Source organism: Mercenaria mercenaria, chromosome 3 (assembly GCF_021730395.1).
Source record: "Mercenaria mercenaria strain notata chromosome 3, MADL_Memer_1, whole genome shotgun sequence".
NCBI lineage: Eukaryota > Metazoa > Mollusca > Bivalvia > Venerida > Veneridae > Mercenaria > Mercenaria mercenaria.
In genome coordinates this window covers 50,780,970-50,790,996 of record NC_069363.1, presented here as the reverse complement: position 1 = coordinate 50,790,996, position 10,027 = coordinate 50,780,970, and the positions used below count along the sequence as shown (strand labels likewise).

Here is a 10,027-nt window from a genome sequence, read left to right as displayed (position 1 = left end):
GCCCAAAAAGACAATAATTAATTGTTAATGAGCGATAACGTATTTCATTTGCATCAGAAAGTATGGAATTCCTAACATTGCACCACAGACAGAAACATCAGGATTCTTTGAAAATTAAAGCCACCAATATTGATTAGTTCCCTCAAATGATCTTACATGACCTGGCTCAAAACGTAATATATCTTTTTTTTACCATGCAATTAGTCATCTCAGAACTGACTCACGTATTGCTCTGCTATTCAGTGGAAGTGGGGATGTCACACAACTTTGTATTGAAAACGATATTGGTAAAACAGAGTTTCAACGGAATATCGCTTGGATTGTTCCTGCAGTGAGTGAAAATTGGAAATCTACCCTGTGTGCTGTAACTGGTGAGTAAATTATATTTTTCTACATTGTTGAAATATAAAAAGGGGTGCATTTTTAAAAAATGGCTACAATTTTGAAACAATTGTAGCGGAAACATGTCATTTATTTTTCTTTTACATCTGCATAATACTTAAAGTTAATACTGTTAATTTTTTTTTTTTAAGGAAAAAGGAAAAATGGATGAAATATGACTGTCTATATTTTTATACAAATTACTTGCAATAATAACTTGATATTTTTTCTTCTCTTACTTTATTACTCAAGATATTCTGATATATAAATTTCAATACGGAAGACTGCTTCATAAATTATCTCCCTTTCCTAATTTAGTTTTAAATTTATGTGCATTCATAAGATTTTTACTACTGGGACAAACTTTTAAAACAGAAATAGCTCTATACTGTTTTGACATTCAGCAAACATAAACCAAAAAACTTAGATGAGAGGTAAGAACATTTAAAATACACCCTTAATTTACAGTAACAGGTCTAAATTAGTTAAATCTGGATAAATGACACATTTAAACTTGTACAAAGATTTTGTTTGCATATTCCAAGCTATGTGGATACAAGCAGCACCTTGAGATTGCAGCTTGCAAATTTATTCCTTTTGTATCACTTGATTTACATTCCAACATTATAGATCTAAACTATAACTTTTCTCTGTATAATTTAAAATTTCCATAGAATTAGGTTTTTAAAGTAAAGATATCAGTTGCAACAAAATGACTTTTTTCTTGTTAGAAAACAAATACTGGGTATTCTTTTTTTTAAAAGTCACTTTAATGGCCCTGATGCGATCTTAGCCTTTACCTAAATATAAGCTACTTTTATTCACTGATTCACCTTACTAGGACTGATGGAGAGGAACTGTTTTTCTCTATTTCTATTTTTAGTAACAGTGACCTTGACCCAACTGATCCAGTATGCAAGCCCAACCTCAGTTTCAATAGTTCAAACTTCATTTGAATCACTTTATCCTAACTAAATCATTGAATAGAAACTTTTCTATATATAGTAACAGTGACCTTGACATTGATGGTGACAGCCCGACATTAGTCTTTCTAAAAACTGCCTATAGGCAAAGTTTTCCCTCATTATATCAATAACATATTATTCTCAATTATTAACAGGAAAAGATAATCTGACTATATCCTGGTCCAACTGACCAACTGCAATGGCCAACTAGAAAACAGGTTTTCAATCTTTAAACATGCATAGTCACCCCTGGCAAAATGGAAGAAGGAATCAATTCTATTTTTATCTCCTAGACATTCTGAGGATGCCACAAGAGAACAGTCTACAAAAATGTGCAAATACGACAAGATATGGAACTCTATTGTAATTCAATGATATCACATCTCAAAAGGCAGGGGAAAAGAGAAATGTGATCAATAATTTCATGGAACTTATCCAAAGATATAATTTACCAAGCATTTACTCAAATGCATACAAAGATGAGATCTAAATACCATGTCGATCCTATAGTAAGCTTCCTCCTTAATTCAATTGATTTTGGACAATTTTACCAAAGAAAATAACAATTTCATGTTTGGTCTGCCTCTAACATCACCATTTTTCATCATAATGCTGAAGAGGAGGCCTATTATTCCTGGGTTCTTTACTATAAGTAAACTTTAATATCAGCTGGAGGATTAACAAGTTCAGGCCTACTACCGATTTTCCCAATCACTGAAATCAAATAGTAACTAGAGCTGCTTTTGAGAAAAACGCATGTCTCCCACAACTGCCTAATCATAACAGATTGGCATTTTTTCTCCATTATGTATCTGAGTCAACCATGCACCAATACATGTATCACTGGCATCAGTGTACAGAGCGATTTTCGGTAATTCAAGGGCCATAATTCCGAAGTGCCTGGGTCAATTTCGCTAGTTATCGAACTTGGCTGAGGACTTATTGTCAAACACATTTTGATCACGTTTGGTGAAGATCGGATATGAACTGTTCGACTCAGAGCGCAAACATCAGTGTACAAAGCGATTTTCGGTAATTCAAGGGCCATAATTCTGAAGTGCCTGGGCTAATTTGACTAGTTATCAAACTTTGATGAGGACTTATTGTCAAACACATTTTGTCCAAGTTTGGTGAAGAACAGATGAAAGCTATTAGGCTTTGAGCGTTGACATCAGTGTACAGAGCGATTTTTGGTAATTCCAGGGCCAAAATTCCAAAGTGCCTTTGCCGATTTGGCTAGTTATCAAACTTGGCCGAGGACTTATTGTAAAACACATTTTGTTCAAGTTTGGTGAAGATCGGATGAGAAATGTTTGACTTAGAGTGCCGACATAATTTGTGACGGACAGACGGACACACACACGGACAGGAGTAAATCAATATGTCTCCCATACTACTGTGTGGTGGGAGACATAATTCAACTTTTTCTTGTGTTTGTTAGAATATGGCAGTATTGTCACATATAATAATCTGTGAAAGAAAATCATTAATTTCATAAAAATCATAATCACTCCTGGGGTAACTAATATGAACGGGTTATGTGGTTATAAGGGCAATTAACCTGACAAACAAACAAAATCCCAGTACATTTTCTCTTTAAAACTTCCATAAAATAGTAATTTTGCCCCAAACCATGAATATTTAGTCCACTAAATGTAATCAGTACATATTATTTTGACCAAGGCATAAACTATTTGTGAAAAGCTTGATTTTTGTTATAACATGGAAGAACTTCTTACTTTATTGTTTGTAAAGAAATCTCTAAACTTATGTTATCTACACTCAGTGACTGCTTCCCTGATTTCTGAGAAATTACTTGCACAGTGGTAAGAAAAATGCTTATCTTATGTTATTGGGGTAAACTGTTTTTAAGGTTCAAGCTCCTTTGACCTTGACCTTAGACCTACTGACCCCAAAAGACAATTCTGCTTCATAAGCCCAAACACGCTATAAAAGTTGAAGGTTTTGGGTCAAGTTGCTCTTATGTTCTCCGGCGAAATGGAATTCATGAAATCATGAATTTTTCATCACCATTATGAATTATTCATGAACTGTTCTGGATTACTTCTTAATCTGACTTCATGAAGTTTTATGCATGAAGTGTCATTTGATCTACTTCACGAAGATATCAAGCATTATTGACAGATTCATAAAATCCTTGAAATATTCATGAACTAGTTTAAGAATGAATCAAGATTTTTTCATGAATGTCAATTATATACCTATAGAATTCAAGAAAAATTCTCGAAAAAAATGATGAACATTTTATGAGCAGTTTAAGAACATTAAATTGTTAAAACATTCTTTATGTGTTCTTTACGAAAAAGTCATGAATATATAATGAGTATATCTATGATTCATTAAAAGTACTAAAATTCAAAACCTTTTTTTAGTTCAGTACCAGTTCTTGAACCCAATTGTGAGATTCTGAACTGTCCATTCATTAAACATAAAACTTAGGTTTACCTTTTACAATAAATGAATAAGTTCATGAACTGTTCATGAATGTTCATGAACATTAAATTCATGTCACATGATCAGTTTCCATTATTTTATTGCATGCTGGGAAATTTTTTGCACATGTGATTCAGCAATTTTTAAGAAGTTTGTGTAGCAAATGAAAAGGAAATATTTATCATACTACAGTTAGGAATGGTTTAAAAGGAACACGAGTATACTGAATATCAAATAAGTAATTATAAATCGTTCATTTTAAAAATATAAAATCCTTCTAAAATGTCACAAGTTTTCATGACCCTGAAGCAAAGCTAGTATCTAAATTTTAATCTTGAGATTAAAGTAAATTATACATTGTTTAACTTATGTTTTGTATTTTATACAGCAATTCTTATTATGCTCCCAATCCCACTCCAGTTTACTGTTTGACTCAACATTTCATTTGTCGAGGGTGGAAAATGTCATTGTCACAGTGACTCAGCATGGACTAAAACAATCTCTAGCCACTAACTGAACAACACTTGACCTACAGGATTTTATCTTGTATCAAGCTATACCGATATTGTTCAAAGAATCCCATTACATGCAAATCTCTCAGGTTTCACTCCTACCACTGGTTACCTTGACTAGTTTATGAAACTTTTTTTTTTACAAAAATAGTTCATGAATAAATATTCATGAAAATCAAAATTTATGTTTAATGAATTTCAATACATTATCTCAGCTCTTAATAACAAGTGCAAGGATACTACTTAGTTAGTACAGGTATAATTCAGTAACTTCAGATTACTGTATCATCTATGGCAAAGAAGTCCTTTTATAATGTTTTGTATAATTGTTTATGAAATATTCAAGAATTTAAGCACAAATGTCTTCATGAAGTTATAAGAATATTTATTCTTGAAGTGTTCATGGAAAAAAACATGAAGTGCAAATGAGACATTGAAATAAAGAACAAAATAATGCATGAATTCTTCATGAAGTATTTTTTTCAGGAATATTTTCATGAATTCTTCATGAAGATTAATAAATACAAACTTCATGAATTCTTCATGAACACAGGCTATGCTTAATTTTTATGCATTTTAATGCATTTACCACTTCATGAATAATTCATGAATCTGTTTTCATGAGCTGCTGATGCATTTGTCTCATATGCACTTCATGTTTTTGTTGTCATGAAGTCTCCTCATGAAGAAGTCATGAATGCTTCATGAGTACTTCATGAAGTATGAATAAACATTTGACAGGGGTTATTTGAGGGAAACTGTTTTCAAGGTTCAGGCCCCTTTGACCTTGATCTTAGACTTACTTACCCCCAAAAACTATAGGGGTCATCTGCTTCATAAGCCAATTATGTACCAAGTTTGAATGTTCTGGGTCAAGTGGTTCTCAAGATATTTGGTGAAAACCATTAACTCTACTGACAGACCAACAGACATATGCAACTTACAGGAGCAAAGCAATATACCCCAGCTTCTTTCAAGGGGAATATAATTAAATAAAATAATGTTTAACTAAATTACAGCAAAATATAATACAATGGCACATGCATTTTCACATTTGTCATGGTCCATTCTATACCACTCTAAGTGACATATAAATGTGGCGTAGGTGAGTAACATTAAGGCATAATAAATATTCTAAATACATGATAAATGCAGAAGATAAAATGTCCCAGAAGCTTCCTCTGGAAGATTTAATGCAGAAAATCAACACATTTTAGTACCAATTTGGAATCTGTCTATATTTACATCTGCCTTGATCATAACTTATCATGAGCTTCTAGAATATTTCACTGCCCACAAGTTAACCCACACTATAGTGCAATAAATTCATGCAAAAACACAATTATTTCTGTGACATTTAATTAACGTCTGCTTCTAATTTCATTTCAAAAAGAAGAGCCAGTTATAGTTACAGATAATACTAATTAGTATCAGTTATGTAACAGCAGTCTGTTAACTTGTATTCCTGAAGTCTATACTGATTTATTTTCCACAAGTTTCCAATGGGGTGGGGGTGAGGGAGGCGACTTTCAAAAATCCTTTTCACAGACTGTCTGCTGTAGATGTAATGACACGAAAAAAGAACTCTTTTTATTTACTTTTTTTACTACCGATAAGTAAATTACAGCAATACATGCGAGAGTTACAAAAGGCGTTTAGATTTTGGTACTGAAATACTGTGAAATCATTAACATTTGTGGAAGACTAATTTTCGTGGATTTTGTGGTTAAGTCAATCCACAAAGTTAAATTCAAACAAACGAGTAAAATTCCCATTCCTTTTACATCCTTAATTTGAAATCTAAGAATTCATAATCGCCACGAAAGTATTCCCCAAAAACAAAAATTTTGTGCCCTTGAAATTAAATGCTTTAACACTGTGGAGTAAATTTCATACAAATCTGTACAAGCATGAAATCTCAGTATCAATGTAACAAAAATTGCTGTTTCCTTATCTCTTTCCTGATTTTGTTGCTGCAAACACCAATCTCCTGTTTACAGATGTGAATCTCATTGTAAAAATGGTATCAGTTTGTGCTACAGTTTTGCATATGGAATGGTTTTCTTGTTAGTATTAAACTCTTGAATTACCAGATTCCAGTAATCTGTGAGGCTCAGCTTAATTTAATGATTTTCATGCATACAATGTCATGTCAGCTGTGCTAAATGAACGTGAGTTCAAATTTCAATGAATGAACTTAATCAGGTAAAAGGTGTTCCCTGCAACATTGTGTTCAACCAGTAACGTCAATTTACAGAAAAGCCACCTGGTGTGCTGCAAAAGCAGTGCTAAATAGGGGTAAAATAAATGGCAAAATCCACATGGAATAAGCAGGTAAGAAATCCACCTAGGTACTGCTTTCAATTCTATAAAGCAGCTCCAATACAGGAATTATTTCTTACCTGTCTCTGGTTCAGAGCAGATTTTGACATTTATTCTACCACTATTTAGCACTACTTTTACTGAACACTAGCAATCATTTCCTAAATCGATGTTACCTGTTGAACACTGTGTGCAATATTTACCAACTTCGCTTATTGTGTGTCAGCAATAAAAGTGTTTTTTAAGTTTGACGTAATGTAATAAACATGTCTTTTTGATGACCAACTATGTATAATGTCGCAGTGAGGGATTTCACGTTGACAATTATAGTGTCTGACTGGAGGCCTGAGGTGAGTCAGTCTCAACTTGAATATTAAAAGCAAGTGAGATATTTAGTCAAATTCATTTACACTTCTCACTAATGCCCCTCAGTTTCTACACTGAACTTAAGAAACTAACATCAGAGTGATCTGCACTGTGGTTCAGACCATCGGTGTTCAGGTGAACCTTAGTTCCTATTCAATGCACTATTACTCACAAATGAAAATCCACAGTGCTGTTAGTAATTCTGGTGCTTTGGGATCCCTGAGTCAAATGTCATTTTTGATATGTCGCTCTAGTGCCAGGGGGCAACAGGGGTGCACGCTGCATATTTAATTATCTTTCTTTCATAAACAGATTCCATCCAACCAAGTCTGCTATTACTTTGCAAGGTTATAAACTAGGCTTCCAAAAGATCTCTCGACCAGACCATGTTATTTACCAACTAAAACCTATCTTTCTTATAGCTTACCATGCTAACTTAGTAATTTAGTTTGCAAAGTCATTTCTTTTGAAGTCAATTACTACAAACAGAAATGTCTAGAAGAGATGGTTGAATAGTGTTTTCAGATGTGGGAAAAAAGGTCTGGAGAGAAAAAGAATGTGTATTCTGGAAAACTGGAATGACAATTTCACAGCCAAATAATTGCATACTTTTGGTATGAATCCAGAGGCTTGGATGAATGTGCAATTTTTGTCTTTTCATAGTCATGCTTTTAAGTAAAGAACATGCCAACATTTGTTTTCAATATTCTACACAAATGAGATAGTTCAGTTGTCTCACAGTCACTTCATAAACATGTACATCTGGCACAAATCCAAGACAAATACTGCACTTTTTTAGATACACATGTTTTAAAGTCCATCAGCATATTTGTTTATAACTGTGCTGCACACAATTAAATTTATCAAATTAACATGAACTCTTGTCTCCAGTTAATTTAGTTTCCATAAGCAGGGCCATCGCCGGCTTCGTAAAAGTGGTCTGGCCTTCGGCATCCCGTGAGTGCTGAAGACAGGGGAGGGGGAAATCACAAGAGAGGGATTTCCCCTTCCCTATCCTCTCTCTTCTCTTAACGGAGGTTCGGGGGTTCTCCCTCAAGAAAATTTCAATATTTGGGATGCTAATAAGTGCGTTTTTCTTGCATATTGAAAGCATTTTCTGTTAAAATTTTCAATCAATTTCATGATATTTTTCAAGGATAACTTTCCAACATTGGCCAATTTTAGCAAATCGCTATAAATGTTGATGTATTGTTTTTATAGTTGAGATGTATGTCGGCATTTTGTTTGATTAAAAGCAATTTTTTAAGATAAATAATCATATTTTAAAATATTACCAAATGGCGTCCTGCGAGTGCCGAAGGAAGGAGAGGGGTGAGGGAGCATGAGAGGTGGATCCCCAACCCAACCCTATGATTATTTTAAGGGGGGTTTGGGGGTTGTCCCCCCGAGAAAATTTTTACATTTGGGATGCCAGTAAGTGGGTTTTTCTTGCATCTCGAAAGCAGTTTCTGTTAAGATTTTCAGTCAATTTCATGTTATTTTTCAAAGATAACTTTCCAACATTTGGTCAATTTTAGCAGATTGCTATAAATGCTGATGTATTTATTACAGCTGATATGTATGTTGTCATTATTTAAGATAAATAATCATATTTGAAAGTAATAATTAGAAGAAATTAGCTTTCGGTAAGTTTTGTTTTAAACACAATTAATTTCCATTTTTTTTAAACAATTATTATAGATTATAAAAGAAATCGTCCTTTATATCATACTGGATGAAAGATCCATCAGGAAATTGTTTAGTTATGATTAAACCAGTCAAGCAGGGTTAATAAATTTGACACGGAAAGTGTCAAAGTTGTTTTCACACCTTTGGACATACATGACCGATACCCCACTTGGTGGATAGTTACATAACAAGGCAATATTTTTACACTTTTAAAAAAGCAAAAGATGAAAGTTAATGCAAAAATCTGGTCCGGACGATTACAGCCGATATCATGCTTGGCCAAAAAAGTGGTCCGGCCATGGCCGGACCGGCCGGACCGTCCGCGACGGCCTTAATAAGAAAGTTATATAATATTATTAAACTTTCAATTTACACATATATGTTCAAATAAAATACAATTCATGGTATACTCGGAAATCATTTAACTCTGTGTGCACTAAATTTCAAGGTTGTGGCCAAAACCTGTCTTTTTCTTGGGGATATGAATTAGTGGACTTAACACTTCCACAAAAAACCAATACAAATTTCACTCGTTTGTTGGGATTTCACTTCTTGGATCGAATCAAACCCAAAATCAACTATTATAAAATACCCAAAGATACAACTGATTTCACAGCTGACGGATATTTCACAGCAGATGGAAATTTCCATCTCACAGCAGACGGAAATTTCACAGCAGACGGACATTTTAATTACAACCTCTGTAAAGTAATGTCACTATGAATACTGAAATTGTTTGTTGTGCAAAGGTTGTTGCTCTAGAGAGATTAATTTACTTAAAATATTGTCAGCCTTTATTTGTGAGGTTATTTGCTGTAACATTAGCTAGTTGCATTTTCACTCCCGTTAGATTAAAAAATATCATATACCAGCAGCATTATGGGACTTAAAGTTAGTTAGATTTCAGAGTTATTTCTGTATTGTGTGCAATTCTATTAAGATATTCTGCAAGGAACTGTCTGAAGCATTTCTGATAAGAATCAATACATTATGTATATACCAGAATGTCTGCAAATGGCAACCATTTCATGATGCTATTTCTGTAAATTCTAGCCTTATCAATCTTATAATTAATTGAAATACCCATGCATATATATTTCCATTTATTTTCAGCTACATAAGTCATATGACCTTCAAACTGCTGAAAAAGTGCTCACATGTAAATACACAGTCAAGATCAAGTTTCTTTGACTCTTTAACCTTACCCTGCTAAATACCTAAAATGGACTGGCCCATCATTCAATTTGGGCATTACCATTTATTATTTGAAGGGATGTTCATTGAAAAGTTTCTGACTGAATAGCGAACAGTGCAGACCATGATCAGCCTGCATAGACG

At 33.5% G+C, this 10,027-nt stretch overlaps 1 protein-coding gene across 2 annotated transcripts in view; it reads left to right on the top strand.

Moving 5' to 3' along the window:
* The first annotated feature begins 230 nt into the window (after window positions 1-230).
* The window catches only part of LOC123524894 (stathmin-like), an 81,416-nt gene continuing 71,619 nt past the window's right edge, over window positions 231-10,027 (top strand). For both annotated transcript variants that reach the window (XM_053538467.1, XM_053538464.1), the window contains exon 1: window positions 231-371. The gene's annotated coding sequence lies outside the window, so the exon portion shown is untranslated. The remainder of the gene's footprint in view (window positions 372-10,027) is intronic.